The sequence below is a fragment of the Giraffa tippelskirchi genome, chromosome X (genome assembly GCF_054371585.1).
Source record: "Giraffa tippelskirchi isolate mGirTip1 chromosome X, T2T-mGirTip1v1.2.pri, whole genome shotgun sequence".
Lineage (NCBI taxonomy): Eukaryota > Metazoa > Chordata > Mammalia > Artiodactyla > Giraffidae > Giraffa > Giraffa tippelskirchi.
In genome coordinates, this window is record NC_137289.1 from 116,512,117 (window position 1) to 116,530,161 (window position 18,045).

Here is an 18,045-nt window from a genome sequence, read left to right on the forward strand (position 1 = left end):
GAGATCAGTGGAGAAATAACTACAGAGAGAATGAAGAGATGGAGCCAAAGCAAAAACAACACCCAGTTGTGGATGTGACTGGTGGTGGAAGTAAAGTCCGATGCTGTAAAGAGAAATATTGCATAAGAACCTGGAATGTTAGGTCCATGAATCAAGGCAAGTTGGAAGTGGTCAAACAGGAGATGGCAAGAGTGAATATCGACACTTTATGAATCACTGAACTAAATGGACTGGAATGGGTGAATTTAACTCAGATGACCATTATATCTACTATTGTGGGCAAGAATCCCTTAGCAGAAATGGAGTAGCCATCATAGTCAACGAAACAGTCCAAAATGCAGTACTTGGATGCAATCTCAAAAACGACAGAATGATCTCTGTTTGTTTCCAAGGCAAACCATTCGTTATCACAGTAATCCAAATCTATTCCCCAACTAGCAATGCTGAAGAAGCTGAAGTTGAACGGTTCCATGAAGACCTACAAGACCTTCTAGAACTAACACACAAAAAAGATGTCCTTTTCATTATACAGGACTGGAATGCAAAAGTAGGAAGTCAAAAGACACCTGGAGTTAACAGGCAAATTTGGCCTTGGAGTAAAAAACGAAGCAGGGCAAAGGCTATAAGAGTTTTGCCAAGAGTCATAACAAATACCCTCTTCCTACAATACAAGAGAAGAGTCTACACATGGACATCCCCAGATGGTCAATACCAAAAACAGATCGATTATATTCTTTGCAGCCAAAGATGGAGAAGCTCTTACAGTCAGCAAAAACAAGACCAGGAGCTGACTGTTGCTCAGATCATGAACTGCTTATTGACAAATTCAGACTTAAATTGAAGAAAGTAGCAAAAACCACTAGACCATTCAGGTATGACCTAAATCAAATCCCTTATGATTATACAGTGGAAGTGACAAATAGATTCAAGGGATTAGATCTGATGTCTATCAGGCAAAGGAGAAAAGAAAAGATATGCCCATATGAATGCAGAGTTCCAAAGAATAGTAAGGAAAGATAAGAAAGCTTTCCTCAGAGATTAATGCAAAGAAATAGAGGAAAACAACAGACTGAGAAAAGACTAGAGATCTCTTTAAGAAAACTAGAGCTACCAAGGGAACATTTCATGCAAAGATGAACACAATAAAGGACAGAAATGGTATGGACCTAACAGAAGCAGAAGATATTAAGAAGAGGTCACAAGAATACATAGAAGAATGATACAAAAAAGATCTTCATGACCCAGATAACCACGATGGTATGATCACTCACCTAGAGCCAGACATCCTGGAGTGTGAAGTCAAGTGGGCCTTAGGCAACATCACTGTGAACAAAGCTAGTGGAGGTGATGGAATTCCAGTTGAGCTATTTCAAATCCTAAAAGATGATGCTGTGAAAGTGCCACACTAATTATGCCAGCAAATCTGAAAAACTCAGGAGTGGCCACAGGACTGGAAAAGGTCAGTTTTCATTCTAATCCCAAAGAAAGGCAATGCCAAAAAATGCTCAAACTACCGCACAATTGCACTCATCTCACACACTAGCAAAATAATGCTCAAAATTCTCCAAGCCAGGCTTCAACAGTACGTGAACCATGAACTTCCAGATGTTCAAGCCGGATTTACAAAAGGCAGAGGAACCAGAGATTAAATTGCCAACATCTACTGGATCATTGAAAAAGCAAGAGAGTTCCAGAAAAACATCTACTTTTGTTTTATTGACTACGCCAAAGCCTTTGATGGTGTGGATCACAACAAACTGGAAAATTCTTAAACAGATGGGAATACCAGACCACCTGACCTGCCTCCTGAGAAATCTGTATGCAGGTCAAGAAGCAACAGTTAGAACTGGACATGGAACAACAGACTGCTTCCAAATTGGGAAAGGAGTATGTCAAGGCTGCATATTGACACCCTGCTTATTTAACTTATATGCAGAGTACATCATGGGAAAGGCTGGGCTGAATGAAGCAGAAGCTGGAATCAAGATTGCTGGGTGAAATATCAGTAACCTCAGATATGCAGATGACACCACCTTTATGGCAGAAAGCTAAGAAGAACTAAAAAGCCTCTTGATGAAAGTGAAAGAGGAGAGTGAAAAAGTTGGCTTCAAACTCAACATTCAGAAAACTAAGATCATGGCACCCAGCCCCATCACTTCATGGCAAATACATGGGGCAACAATGGAAACAGTGAGAGACTATTTTTGGGGCTTCCAAAATCACTGCAGATGGTGACTGCAGCCATGAAATTAAAAGACACTTAATCCTTGGAAGGAAAGCTATGATTAAGCTAGATAGCATTTTGAAAAGCAGAGACATTACTTTGCCAACAAAGGTCAGTCTAGGCAAAGCTATGGTTTTTCCAGTAGTCATGTATGGATGTGAGACTTGAACTATAAAGAAAGCTGAGCACCGAAGAACTGATGCTTTTGAACTGTGGTGTTGGAGAAGACTCTTGAGAGTCCCTTGGACTGCAAGGACATCCAACCAGTCTATCCTAAAGGAAATCAGTCCTGAATATTCATTGGAAGGACTGATGTTGTAGCTGAAACTCCAATACTTTGTCTACCTGATGCGAAGAACTGACTCACTAGAAAAGACCCTGATGCTAGGAAAGATTGAAGGTGGGAGGAGAAGGGGCCAACAGAGGATGAGATTGTTGGATGGCCTCACTGACTCGATGGACATGAGTTTGAGTAAACTCCAGGAGTTAGTGATGAATAGGGAAGCCTGGCATGCTGCAGTCCATGGGGTCGCAAAGAGTTGGACAAGACTGAGCGACTGAACTGAACAGCATATATATAAGATTTTTAATTAATGGTAACTCTCTTCCACTTGAATCTTTATCTCAGTTGTTCATTATTCCCATACAGTTATACAATACATTCATCTATCCCCAAATATATTCTGACACGATTCATCTCTAGGTCTTTTGAGTCTGGACCAGCCAGCATATGGCCTGAAGCCAGATGCACCTCATTGGGGTTAATAGGGAAAACATTACTTTGCTAGCTGCATCACATTTGACACAGTTGGTTAGAAATTTTAGAGTTCAGATGAAACAGGGAAGAAACAGGTTCAACTGGTCACAGATTTAATGCCTATATTAAAAGGTAGAATCATTTTAAATAAAGTTTCATGTCAAAAGAAAAGGTTGATGAATCTGGCTGTAGTATAATCATTTGCCAGAACTTCATGCGGCACAATTTTCAGGTTGGATCATTGCAAGTGTGAGGTTGGAGGTGGCCTACATTTTCCATTCATTATTTTTAAGATGCTGAGATAAATTTTGGATATGTTTATTGCTTTAGTGCAATCATATGCCAATGTTGAAAAGTTTTACTGAGGTACCTTCAGAAACCAAAGTATCTGGGGGCGCTGGAGAACTCGTGAACACCCAGTGGTTTATAGGATTTTGGTTTCTTGATATGATAAGACAGTAGGAAATAATAAACTTAAAGGTTTAAGTTTAAAAGAATATTCAAGAATATAAGAGAGAGAGCATAATCATTTATTCACATCTGGATAGAGTAGATGACATGCAGAGACTGAATTTATTTCCCAAACTGCCTGGAAATCAAGTAATTTGGTGGGAATTATGTTAGAATTTTTAAGGACATTCAAGGATTCACTTTTAAAAATTGTATGCATGGTGATGAATGTTAAGTAGAATTATTGTGGTGGTCATTTCACAATTTATACAAATATTGAGCCATTATGTTGTATACTTGAAACTATAAAATGTTATATGTCAATTATACCACAATAGAAAATTAATTAAAATGAAAAAGTATGAATCGTAAAAGTCTTACAGCCATCACTGAATGTAAACCTTGTAAAGGATTTGTGCTCAGTCGTGTCTGACTCTTTGCGACCCCGTAGGCTGTAGCCCGTCAGGCTCCTCTGGCAATGGGATTTTCCAGGCAAGACCACTGGAGTGGGGTGCCATTTCCTACTCCGGGGAATCTTCCCAACCCAGGAATCGACCCGAGTGTCTTGCATCTCCTGTACTGGCAGGCAGATTCTTTACCACTAGCGACAAAACCTTAGAATATGTCTAAGTTAAGAAACACCTTCCCCACTGGTATGGTATAGTTTTAAGAGGATCTGCCAAAAGTAAAAGCAAACTGTATTCACCCAAAAGGCCGACTCACTGGAAAAGACTCTGATGCTGGGAAAGACTGAGGGCAAGAGGAGAAGGGGGCGGCAGAGGATGAGATGGTTGGATAGCATCACTGACTCAATGCACATGAGTTTGAGCAAGCTCTGGGATATAGGTAAGGATGGGGAAGCCTGGCATGCTGTAGTTCATGGGGTCACAATTATTCGGACACAACTTAGTGACTGAACAACAACAAATACATTGTATATTCTGAAAAAACTTCATGACCTTGACATTAATTGTACTTACCAATCACAGTCTCTAAACCCACTGTATTTCACTCCAAAACTCTTCTAATTCCCTTCTCTTGATTCCTTTCTCTTTCATTTGAAGAGGCCCAAACTGGAGCATGATTGTAATGTCAAATTTCAAGCAAATCTGTCAATGAAGATAGCTCTGCTGTGTCTCCAGGGCCCATCCACACTATTCATGAAATGAAAGTGCTGCTTTACGGACAAATTAAGTATTTTGAAATAATTCATCCAACTCTATTTTCCTCTGAGGAATTTCAACGTGCCTCAAATGCCAGATATGATGTTTATCAATATGTCTTAACATCAGAATTTGCATGACCTGTGAAGCTTCTAGGAGCAGCATTTCTATACGTAATTATTACTGTAAATGTTCTGCTTTTTTAACCTGAATGTTTTATTAAATTGACTGCAAAGAGGTAATAAACGTGTATTCTTTTGACAATATGCTTGATCTGAGAATCTCTTTTTTTGACATCATACAACATTTTGGTAGAGACTGCAGACCCTGATTCTCCATTGGCTCATCATTCACACACATCTAGTTTAGATAATTAAAGGCATTGGCTTGATTTCTTTTTTCCCTTGAAAGGCTCAATACAGAATGCAAGGACTCTGTTTCCCGTGTTAGTATACAACCTCTTTGTCCTCTCAGTTTTGCTTGTCCTTTTAGCATTGCTGAGGACTCTAGGGATTCTTGAAAGGAATATTAATACAGATTTAATTGATCAATGACATGATTAAACCATTAAATCCAGGACAAGGGTGAGGTACAAACAGCCAAACTTTAATAATGAGTTTTCAAAAGGATGTAAGAAAAATGCTTTCATGTGTATTGTAAATTTTCCTTTCAGTCCAAATAAATGCTGTAGACGATAGACCCCCTGATCACTGTCCAGAGAATACTTGGACCATATAGCTTAATGATGATGAGTTAGGAACTTACATTTAAAAATTATATAAAATAATAATAATAAAGAATCATGTTGATGTCAAGCTATCAGGTTTTCCCAATATTTCTGTAAATTACCATTGAGAGTATTTGGGGATGGGTAGGCAGTTTAGGGGAGAAAAATGTTAAATTACTAAAACTACTCCACTTCCCTCATATCAACGTTGGGCGCCATCACCCATCTTCATTTATGCATAATAGCCACATAATAATAGCCACTGATTTATCATTTCCTTGATATACATATGCTGAACAAAATATATCTGCTTATGTATTTCAAATAGTCGACACTCACTCACAGAGAGCCACGTTACAAACCCACACACACAGAAATTTCAATGCAGTCTCCTATAAGCTGAACTGAGGAGGTTGTCTAAATTCAGAATTGTAAAAAAAAAAAAAATGTTTTAACTGCATTGATTTTTTTCTCATTAATTTTTGGCATCAAAGGTGTTTTTCTGCCAGCTTGCACCCATGTAGCCTACAACATACTGAGCACTCAATTTCAAAACACAAATGCCTAATTCTAGTGCTTCTTGGGGGTATTTAATGCTGTGACATAATAAATGCCATCATTTTGCTTAGGAGGAGAAATCCTCCCTATGGTAGGAACTGTAAAACTTCTTACATCACCACTCTTACAGTCAAACCACAAGGAATCTGTGTGAAGCAAATGTGACTCTTTTAGACAGACTGAATCTCACCATTGTACTATGGGGTCGACTTTCTGAGGTTGGGCTTCCCTTGTGGCTCAGCTGGTAAAGAATCGGCCTGCTATGCGGGAGACCTGGGTTCAATCCCTTGGTTGGGAAGATCCCCTGGAGAAGGGAAAGGCTACCCACTCCAGTATTCTGGCCTGGAGAATTCCATGGACTGTAGTCTATGGGGTCGCAAAGAGTCGGGCATGACTGGTCAACTTTCACTTCACTTCACTTCTAAGGTTAGTAGGAAAGGCTCAGTATTTGAGATCTATGATAATTATAATAGTAGTTCAGGATAACACTTAGCACTTATTGAGTGTTTACCAAGCCCTGTTTTAAGCACTGTCTTGGCTACACTCCCCTGGAAACAGACCCTGAAAAGTGGTATGCAGTAGTTCTCCTGGTGATCCTCTTATTATCAACTCCAGTGAGGGGGTGAGGGAAACAGGACTGGTCAGCAAGGCAATCTGAGTACCACAATGACAACAAGAGCCCCAGCCAATGCCATGGGAAGCTTGGAAGTTTGATGGCCATTCAGAGTTGTCCTGAATTAAAACCAGAGGACCAGACAAAATTAAGCAAATTTTGGACTTGTGCTGACCTGCAAGATGCAGCATAACCTTGTTTGATGCAGTTCCCTCCAGGTAAGGGTAATTCCCAAAGAAGGACTCATCTGTGAGCTGGTAGCTGCCAATTCCCAGCACTTGTAAGAATGAATTTCTTAGTCCTGAAGCAGATGTCTATGTGGTGACCCACAACACCTCCCTTATGTCTTTATGTACTATTTCACCTAATCATCACAACCATCTTACAAAGCACACACTATTCTTACCCCACTTTATAGATGAGAAAACTGACACTTAGTTATTAATAACTTTGGGAGCCAGGACTTGAGCCAGTTAAAGTCTTTAGTCCCTATCCTCTAAAGGCAAGGGACTACCTCTACCCTCAACTATTGTTTGATGAACTTAGTTAAGAATACAAGGGGAAGTAACAGATTATTTCAGCTTTATAATGTGGACAAAAAAAGGTCTAGCTTTTGAAAGGGATTGAAATCCACTGATAACATAAGATTTATTTTAATATTCATAAACCATCACTGGGTTTCTTAATTTCCCTGCCAACTAAAACTCCAACTTGAGTTAAAGCTGTGTAATGGGTAGAAGTACATTATATAATACTTTGTACTTCAGTAAAAGTTTAAATGCTTTCAAATTAGCATTTTCTTAAAAGTAAAAAAACTAGAGTGGCTTATACAACTCAACAACCAAAAAACAAACAACCCAATCAAAAAATGGGCAGGAGACCTAAATAGACATTTCTCTAAAGAAGACATATAGATGGCCAATAGGCACATGGAAAGATAATCATCATTAATTATTAGAGAAATGCAAATCAAACCTACAATGAGGTACCACCTCACAACAGCCAGAACGGCCATCATGAAAAAGTCTATAAATAAAAAATCCTGAAGAGGGTGGGGAGAAAAGGGAACCTTCCTACACTATTGGTGGGAATGTAAACTGGTGCAGCCACTATGGAAAACAATACAGAGGTTCCTCAAAAAACTAAAAACAGAATTACCATATGATCCAGCTATTCAACTACAGGGCATATATCCTGAAAAAAAATATGATTCAAAAAGATAAATGCACTCCTATGTTCAGAGAAACACTATTCACAATAGCCAAGACATGGCAGCAACCTAAATGTCCATTGACAGATGAATGGATAAAGAAGATGTGTTACATATACACAAAAGAATACTGTTCTTGTTGTTCAGTAGCTCAGTTGTGTCCGACTCTTTGCAGCCCCATGGACTGCAGCACACCAGGATTCCTTGTCCTTCACTACCTCCCAGAGTTTACTCAGATTCATGTCCATTGAGTCGGTGATACTATCTAACCATCTTATCTAACCATCTATCCAACCATCTTATCTAACCATTTTATGGCTGAGTAATATTCCAATATGAAAAGGCAACTGAATATTACTCAGCCATAAAAAAAGAATGAAGTAATGCCATTTGCAGCAACAAGGATGCAACTAGGGATTATCATACTATCAGTAAGTAAAGTAAGTCAGAAAGAGAAAGACAAATACCATATGGTATCATTTATATGTGGAATCTTAAATGTGACACAAATGAACCTTATCTATGAGACAGAAACAGAATTATGGACATAGAGAACAGACTGGTGGTTGCTTGGGGGGGTGGCGGGGGCAGAGAATGGGAAAGGGATGGAGTGGGATATGGGATTAGCAGATGTTAAGTTCTTATATGTGGAATGGAATGGATAAACAACAAGGTCCAACTGTAAAGCACAAAGATCTATATTCAATATCTTATGATAAACCATAATGGAAAGAATATTGAAAAATAATGTGTGTGTGTGTGTATATATATATATACACACACACACACACATATATATAACTGAATCACTCTGCTGTACAGCAGTAATTAACACAACATTGTAAATCAACTGTACTTCAATATCCCAATAAAATTTTTTAAAACTTAGAACTAAAGTGGCTTATAGGTGAGTTCTATATGATATTAAGGGGGGAAAGTTAATTTCAATTTAATCTAAAGTGTACCAGGTGAATAGAAAAAAAGGTGAAAATCTCTCTAATGTATTTTATGAAGCCAACAGGGCTTTAACGTTAAGCCTGATAAGCATTAGAAGTATTGCCCAACATCAGTTATGGATAGAGATGAAACAGTCAAAATAAAATATTAGGAAATAAAGTTGGAAGACTAACACATTATGTCCAGGCAGGGTTTATTCTAGGAATGCAAGGATGGATCAGACATTATAAAATATATTGGCAAAATCCATTCTATCAAAAAGTAAAGTAGGAAAGCCTCATAATAACATCCATAAATGCCAAATAACCATTTGATAAAACTCAGAGCATTATTAATAAAAGCACCACACAACACAGGAATAAAAGGAAACTACTTATGGTAGACTTCTTACCAAAAACCAAAACAAATATACACTAAATCAGTTCAGTTCAGTTCAGTTCAGTCACTCAGTCGTGTCTGACTCTTTGTGACCCCATGAATCGCAGCACACCAGGCCTCTCTGTCCATCACCAACTCCTGGAGTCTACCCAAACCCATGTCCATCGAGTCGGTGATGCCATCCAACCATCTCATCCTCTGTCGTCCCCTCCTCCTCCCGCCCCCAATCCTACCCAGCATTAGGGTCTTTTCCAACGAGTCAACCCTTCGCATGAGGTGGCCAAAGTATTGGAGTTTCAGCTTCAACATCAGACCTTCCAATGAACACCCAGGACTGATCTCCTTTAGGATGGACTGGCTGGATCTCCTTGCAGTCCAAGGGACTCTCAAGAGTCTTCTCCAACACCACAGTTCAAAAGCATCAATTCTTCAGTGCTCAGCTTTCTTCACCATCCAAATCTCACATCCATACATGACCACTGGAAAAACCATAGCCTTGACTACATGGACTTTTGTTGGCAAAGTAATGTCTCTGCTTTTAAATATGCTATCTAGGTTGGCCATAACCTTCCTTCCAAGGAGTAAGCGTCTTTTAATTTCATGGCTGCAGTCACCATCAGCAGTGATTCTGGAACCCCAAAAAATAAAGTCTGACACTGTTTCCACTGTTTCCCCATCTATTTCCCATGAAGTGATGGGACCAGATGCCATGATCTTAGTTTTCTGAATGTTGAGCTTTAAGCCAACTTTTTCACTCTTCTCTTTCACTTTCATCAAGAGGCTCTTTAGTTCTTCTTCACTTTCTGCCATAAGGGTGGTGTCATCCGCATATCTGAGGTTATTGATATTTCTCCCGGCAATCTTGATTCCAGCTTGTGTTTCTTCCAGCCCAGCGTTTCTCATGATGTACTCTGTATATAAGTCAAATACGCAGGGTGACAATATACAGCCTTGACGTACTCCTTTTCCTATTTGGAACCAGTCTGTTGTTCCATGTCCAGCTCTAACTGTTGCTTCGTGACCTGCATACAGGTTTCTCAAGAGACAGGTCAGATGGTCTGGTATTCCCATCTCTTTCAGAATTTTCCACAGTTTATTGTGATCCACACAGTCAAAGGCTTTGGCATAGTCAATAAAGCAGAAATAGACTACACTAAATATTAGTCACTAAAACAACTGCCACTATATATTAGGAAATAAGACAAGAGCATCTGTCTTTAGGGATACTACTCTTGCAACATCAGTGTGTTAGTTTCCTAGGTCTCTTAAAACAAAGCCCCAAAAACAACATAAACACACTTAAAACAACAGAAATATATTAACTCACAGTTTTGAAGGTAACAAGTCTGAAATCAGGTGTTGGCAGGGCTGCTCTCTCCCAAGCCTTCCTTGCTTCTGGTGGCTGCTGGCAATCCTTGATGTTCCTTGGCTTGTAGATGGATCACCTCAATTTCTGCCTCTGTCTTTACAGGCCTTCTCCTCTCTGTGTCTGTGTTCATGTATCCTTCTTCCTATAAGAACAGCAGTCATTGGAACAGGGCTCACCTTAAGTCAAGTATGCCCTAATCTTATTTTTGATTACATATATAAAGACAGGTAATGACTTCAACATATTTTTTAGGGGACATAATTCAATGCACAACAATATATATAAAAGTCAAAATTCACATCAACTTTGGAACAGCAATCCTACTTCTGGAAATCTCCATAAAAATAAAAGCCCTATTCTTAGGATATAAAAGATTATGGGTATATACATACACACACACATACACATATAGTGTTTAATGTTTATTTTAATGTTGAAAACAAACTGAATGACATGAAGAGAGAAACTGTGGTATATTCATACCGTACACTACATTCAGGGATTAAAAAATATATTAAAAGAATAAATTAGAGTTGGGTTAGCTGGCATGGAGGATTCTTTACAAAGTAAATGGTAAGAAATGAGAAATTCAAGATGCAGAAAACTTTGCATTCAGTATGATCTTAATTTTCTAAAACAATTAAACAGAATTCCTATAGCAGTATATATACTCTAACATATGTTAAGGTTGTGAAGAAAAATCAAGGACTCAAAGTTGTTAACATGGGTTACTTTCCTGGGAGAATAGAATAGGGGTAATAATGATAAAAGAAGAAAAGGAGAAGCAAATAAAAATCAAAAGAGAAAAGAATGTACTAAAAATCCATGTAAGAATATATAACACTCACATTCATGTAAAGTTCCATAGGGGGGTGTGTGTGTGTGTACGTATGTATAAAAACTTGCCCTCCAGAGTTAAATAATTGAGTGAAAAAACTGTTGTATATATTCTTACATAAAGATTCCTTAAATGAGCAGACTTGGATCTACTAGAGTGGGGAAATACATGTACTTATGCTCCCTTATATAGCTTGGTCAAGATATTCATCAGAGTATAAAGTTGGATGAAAAAAACCAAATAAGTAAGCAATGAATGTATGTTAATGGCAAAACCTTGAAAAAATAATTTTAAACATACACAATAACACTTTATATATGTTCTGTGTGTGCAAAGTAATATTTTAAGCAAGTGAAACTCCGTTCCTCTAATGGAATATAGTAGAAGAATATTCCATAGTGTTCTGCAGATAGTGTTGTGATTTCTGGGTGCTTTTCCCCACTGAATTAATATGAAAACTTTAGTTCTATAATATCCTACTCATTGCCAGGTCTATAAATGAAGCATGAAGCTAAAGTGGTCACGTATTTTCTGGGGAATAGGTGATGGGGGGGTGGATAAAATTAATAAGAGTACTTAGCTATGGAATTTCATCAGATGGAAGCTGATAAGGGAAGGGACAGTGTTAGCTGGAGGGCTTCCCTGGTGACTCAGCACTAAAGAATCCACCCATTATGCAGGAGACTTGCAGGAGACATGGGTTGGATCCCTGGGTTGGCAAGATTCCCTGGAGGAGGAAATGGCAACACACTCCAGTATTCTTTCCTGGAAAATCCCGTGGACAGAGAAGCCTGGCGGGCTGCAGTCCCTGGGGGGCAAAGAGTCGGACACAATTTAGTGACTGAGCACACATGCAGTCTGAGCTGGAAAAAAAAAAATCTGAAACAGAAGAGAAAACCCAGAGGTCTTTGAACATGTGCATTGGTGAATTTACCCTAATTTCCTTAAATTATGGGGCTAAATAGGCAGGAAACTGACTTTTAAGATATCTGTACTTTTTCCCTGCTACTACACCAGAATTCACCTGGGCAGAAATTAACTGGAGCATTTAACGCTGAAAGGGTCTTACACTGTCAGAAGCATCTTTCTGAGAAGTAAAAACCTAATAGAATCCATTAAATAAAATACAGATTAACACATTTCCCCCAAGCAACAGCACAAGTGAATATCCATGTTGAGTAAGTCATTTTATTAATCTTTATGACATGATAAGTTCCTTAAAGTGTGTCTAGTCTAGGAAAGTAATTGTCTATGTCCACAATTAACCACAATTCAAACAGAGAAGACAAACTTGTAGCAGAAGAACAAAGGATATGTAGGAGAGCAAAAAGTGAAATGTAATTATGTAAACTGAATAACATAAAACTTAGTACACATAAGTAATCTCAATAAATATTCACCTACTACTCCACAAAAGCCCAATAATATTAAATATTATGAAATATTGCTTGTTCCTACTGTGTTTAATAGTTGCAGTCTTTAAAAGTATCCGCATGTGAAGGGCACAGTTGATCAATGAGCAACATTTTTGAGCACTCACTTTGTGCACGAGGCTGCCCTGGGAAGGACACCTTATTAAGCTGAGAAGCAGGTGTGCATTCTTTCGTACTAAGAATAGTACAGGCAGTTACATCAAATTGTCAGCATCATGCTAACGGCAGCTGGTTCCTTGAGTGCTGAAGAGTCTTTATGCAGTGTAAAACTCTTGAAAGCTGAGTTTCAGTCCTAATGCTTTCCTTTGTGTCAGCCTCACGTGCTTGGACAAATCATTTATCTTTTTTGAATTCCAAGAGGAATTCAAAACCCATTGGCAATAATAATTCTTTATGACTGGATTATAAAAGGGTAAAAAATACAGCATATATAAAAGTGTTTTTATATGAATGTATGACATCATTATTAAAATAATTACCATGTACAGCAGAAAGCTGATAAAGGAGTTAAACATTAAGTTTGTTCAAAATGAAAACTTCTGGGGATAAATGAAAATGGCAGGTAATGTGTTTTTTAGTCATGCCTACCGTTAGTAGACAAGGAAGTGAGCCAGACTTTCAGCTATGTCATGAACTCTGAGTGACCTTTAGAGGGTCATATAGCCAAATCAATCTGAAAACCCCTAACATGAAAGGGATGGGAGAAATAATCTCCAAATTTATTTCAACTTTCAACTTAATAATAACGAATCTGATGACTGAGGTAAATATTTTGTGGATTTTATACACAAATGTAAATATATATATATATATATATATATATATATATATATATATATACACACATACACAAATGTGGATGTTTAGAATAATGAATGTTCAAATCTTAGACAATAATAGAATCTAAATTAGGAGACAAGTGACCACTGACTGACAATTTAAAAATAAGATGCCATCATTTATTAAAACTGCATTTCAGGGACTTTAGTTTCAGCTCAGACATCTAAAGAGCTTGGAATCATCATTCCCATCCTCACAATAAGAAACAGCCAAACTGATTATCAAGAACTTTTCTTGGACAGATCAGAGAACTGATATTGCTGGTCATATTACCATCCTAAAACATAGAGAGATGACCTTTTCCAGAGAAACAACTCTGTCATTTACTTATCTGGAGCTGAAGCCACTGGGCAGGTGCCATATAAGCTAGAAGGTACATTAAACTAGAAAATTTGATGACTTGCTAGAGGGTAAGTATAGACTATCATGAGACTGAGAAGCTCCTGAGAGCTGAAGTCATGGGGAAAGGCCTACATTTTTACAGGTTTTACTTACAGGAACCCACCAGGCTCTTAAAGAATCAAAAATCCTGAGAAAGTGCCTCACCTAGCCACAGGACCCTAGCTGGTGGAAGGGAAGAGAAGACATTGTGAAATCCACCCTTCTCTCTTAGGCAACAAAAGGCTTAATCTCCAAGAGGTCTGCCATTCACAGCTGGCATCAGGGAAACATTCAAGCGGGGTGAAGGGAACACTAGTCTGCCACAGACTCCCTGTGTCACTTGAAGAAAAAAAACTTAAATGTACAGGGGACAGGACTTCAATTATATGTACTGGGGACACTGGAGGACAACCATTACAAGGGGGAAAGATTACAAGGCAGGTGGTAAAAAAGCTCTACCTCTAGAGAAGGGACAGAAACTTGTAAAAGCCACCTCCCCTAGACACAGGCCCATAGCATACTCCAAAGACTAGGATTTAATCAGAATTAGAGAAAGCTTTCCTACCACAAGGGGCTTTCCTTGTGGCTCAGATGGTAAAGAATCTGCCTGCAATGCTGGAGAACTGGGTTCAATCCCTGGGTCAGGAAGATCCCTTGTAGAAGTGCATGGCAACCCACTCCAGTACTCTTGCCTGGGAAATCCCACAGATAGAGGAGCCTGGCAGGCTACAGTCCATAGGGTCGCAAAAGAGTTGGACACAACTGAGCAACTAAATCCCTACCACAAGCCCTACTACTAAACCATAATAATAAGCCTCTAAAATATAAACAGTTTATTAAGAAAATAAATTACATATAAAGAGGGCAGATCACATGCTAAACAATCTTATCAGCCTAAAAAAAGGGGAGGGAGGACACAGGAAACTTTCAGAGGTGACAGAGAGACAGACATGTCTATCACCTTGACTGTGAGGATGGTTTCACAACTGTGTGCATATATCCAAACTCATCTAATTGTATATATTAAATATGTGTGGTTTTTGTATTAATCATACCTCAATAAAACTATTAAAATAATAAATTATATTGTCATCTTAAAAAAAGAAGCAGCATTGCAGGAAGGAAAAAGAGATCAATTGTTCCAGTCAGAGGCTTGGACCTACCACAAGCCAATCCTTAACATGCCAAAATCACAGGTTTCTTTTCACACAGAAAGATGGCCGGAGAGTGACCTTGTGGTCAACAGCGGAGAGGATCTCTTCTGAGACTCAGATCAAGACAGGGGATTCTGAATACTCAGCAGGAGAAAAGAGGTTGGAACTATGTAAGTCATAAGGAAGCAAACTTCAAAAGATTGTTTTAAAGGGAACCAATAACATACATGTATAGAGCTCCTGGTATGAGTACAGTAGAACAACAGGATCCAGGAGGTGGGCTTTGTTTGCCCAGGGCAGGAAATCCTTCAGTGCCTTGGTTGACACTTCACTGCGTACCTCCAACTACTGAATTCAGATTCTCTCTAAACATCCAAAGGCTGATTTATTCATTACTTTACATCCCACCACTTCATTTGTGACCTAGGAACTCTAACCACTTCTTAGTTAAGTTACTTTATCTATAATACTCAAATAATACTATATTTCATAATCAAAAGGCAGGGATTTAAAATGCATGGCCATTGACAGTTATTCCAGCACTTCATCTCCTCCATGGTGAAGATGCATAAATAAATTGTCACTTGCTGGAGGTTTCAAGCATTTCTGCATTCACTCTGGTCACTTCTATCCCTTTAGGAAGGACTGCTTCTTCTCTTGGAATTCCTTCCTTCTATGATACATTGGTCAAATTTCTTATTACTTGCAGTTTAGAAATAACTAAATAATGGTATTTGTGCTAATATATAAATGATACCTATTTGTGGAGGGAGAGAAGGAAGACCTTTTGATCAGAGAAAATCAAATAGATCTTTTCTGTTAAGCTTCAATGTCTTCCTCATTCCTAGCAGTGAAAAACCTTTCCTGAGAAGGTAACTCATCCAGTAAACTTGCATTCATATGTGGTATCAGGAATAAGCGTGTGGCTGGTCACTGCTGCTTTTTCGTTCTCTGTACACCATATTCCTATTAATCTTTCCTTGGGACAAAGATGAAACATTCTCACAAAGTGATGACTTATTAAAAACTGCATGAGTTACTTTTTCTAATACTTCCTTAGAATCGCATTCATTTATCCTTATGAACTCCAAAGGCTCTGAAAGACATGAATGAGCCTCACATTACTGTATTTTTTTTTAACCTATTAATTATTCAAAGTATGCTAAGGGGTGTTTCAGAGACACAGCAATGTATTTCAATAGATAGTTCCAAATATCTTCTTTGGTTGTTTAATATTTATGATGCTTCTACAGTGTGTTCTCACCTTTATAAAATGTAATGGCCCTAGATCTCTTCTATGGAACATCACTTGCCTTATAATAAATAAATGGATATAAAAGCTAAGCTAACTAACAAGTTCATCTTACAAGATTAGCATCTTAAAGCAATCTGTAAAATAGAGAAAAATCTAAACCTATCTAGTGTTAATAAAAATAGCACCTTACATTTCTAATGTTTTATAAGTTATAAATCACCCTTTCACAAAGTAACTTGTTTGATTCTTACAACAACTCGAAGACTTAGTTAAAACAGGTATGTTATTTCCATTTCATAGATAAGGCAAATGAAGCTAAGAGAAATGTCATAACTTCCCCAAAGTACATATATTGAAAAGGATAATGGGAATAATAACCAAAAAACTAGTCTTTGATATCTGATCCTATGATCAATGTCAGGTTACAGAACTTTTAATGGAATTACTTATAGTAGCATGAAAATTGTATCACTCTGTTCCAGAGGAAATTGGAATAGAACTTAAGGCAATTTTGTAATCATATATCTATCTTTCTATCTCTATACTAGGAAGTACTTGCAAGTTCACTCACTCGCTTTCACATTACTGCTACAAAAGAAGTATAAACAAGTAGAGCTCACTGTGATTGTTGTTGTTGTTTATTGGTATCACCTTAAAAGATGGACAACTGTCTCCCCAAGTTAATGTGTTCAGAAGAGATTGGAGTCATCTCCCAGATATTCATCTTTTAAGCCCACAGATGCCCAGTAGATACTCTAAATTAATATTCCTTGAAATTCTGGTGTAATTTGTGTATCATAAAGGGATTCCTTACCCTCACAAATACTTCAAAGGTGAAGAAAGGGAGCTTGGAGGGGAGGGCAAGGCTCAAACACCAGCCCTGTTTTCCAGGTATGGTGACTATATGTGTAATAGAAACAGGATAGTAAAAGGAAGATCAGGACTAGTACAATGCAGAGTCTTTCAGTTATAGTTCTATATCTACCTTACTAATCAACTTCCATCTTTCACCATTCATCCCAGCCATCTCTCCGAGTATTAGTAGAAAATACATTTCACCCTACTTCTTGTATATTCAAGACAACCACTTTCCAATATTTAGATTAGCCCAAATAATTCACTATTTAGAGAAGATGAACTTGAAAAAGGGCTTTGCAGGTAGCTCAGTGGGTAAAGAACCCGCCTGCCAATGCAGGAGACATGGGTTTGATCCCTGGATCAGGAAGAGCCCCTGGAGGAGGGCATGGCAGCTCATTCCAGTATTCTTGCCTGGAGAATCCCATGGACAGAGGAGCCTGATGGGCTACAGTCCATGGGGTCGCAAAGAGTTGGACACCACTGAAGCTACTGAGAACGCACACAACTTGCAAAAAATGATAGTGTATCCTAATGAGAAAACATAAATTATCTTTCCATGAACTCTAAGTACTTCTTTTGAAATAAAATGACAGATCTTTAGTTGCTCATCTATTTTGTAGGGCAATGAACTGTCCTTCACACAATAATACTTGTCATAAATGTTGGCTTTCAATAATACTACTTAACTATATAAACAGTATAAATTCCTGATTATTATACCAAAGTTCATAATTGCCTGAACTAGGATAAAATTAAGTTTTATCATCTAACCTTGAGATCTGCCAAATTTTGATTTTTTTACATGCTTTTTGATATGGCTTTAATTTGTAGCTATGAAATAGGTAAAATTTTTATCAGTAAATAATTGCAGATTATAGCA

At 38.0% G+C, this 18,045-nt stretch overlaps 1 long non-coding RNA gene across 1 annotated transcript in view; it reads right to left on the reverse strand.

The window, feature by feature from the left end:
* Window positions 1-18,045, reverse strand: part of LOC145537044 (uncharacterized) — a 262,487-nt gene that overhangs the window by 164,560 nt on the left and 79,882 nt on the right. The window contains exon 3 of the long non-coding RNA XR_014076146.1: window positions 10,365-10,548. This is a non-coding gene — a long non-coding RNA (uncharacterized LOC145537044). The remainder of the gene's footprint in view (window positions 1-10,364; window positions 10,549-18,045) is intronic.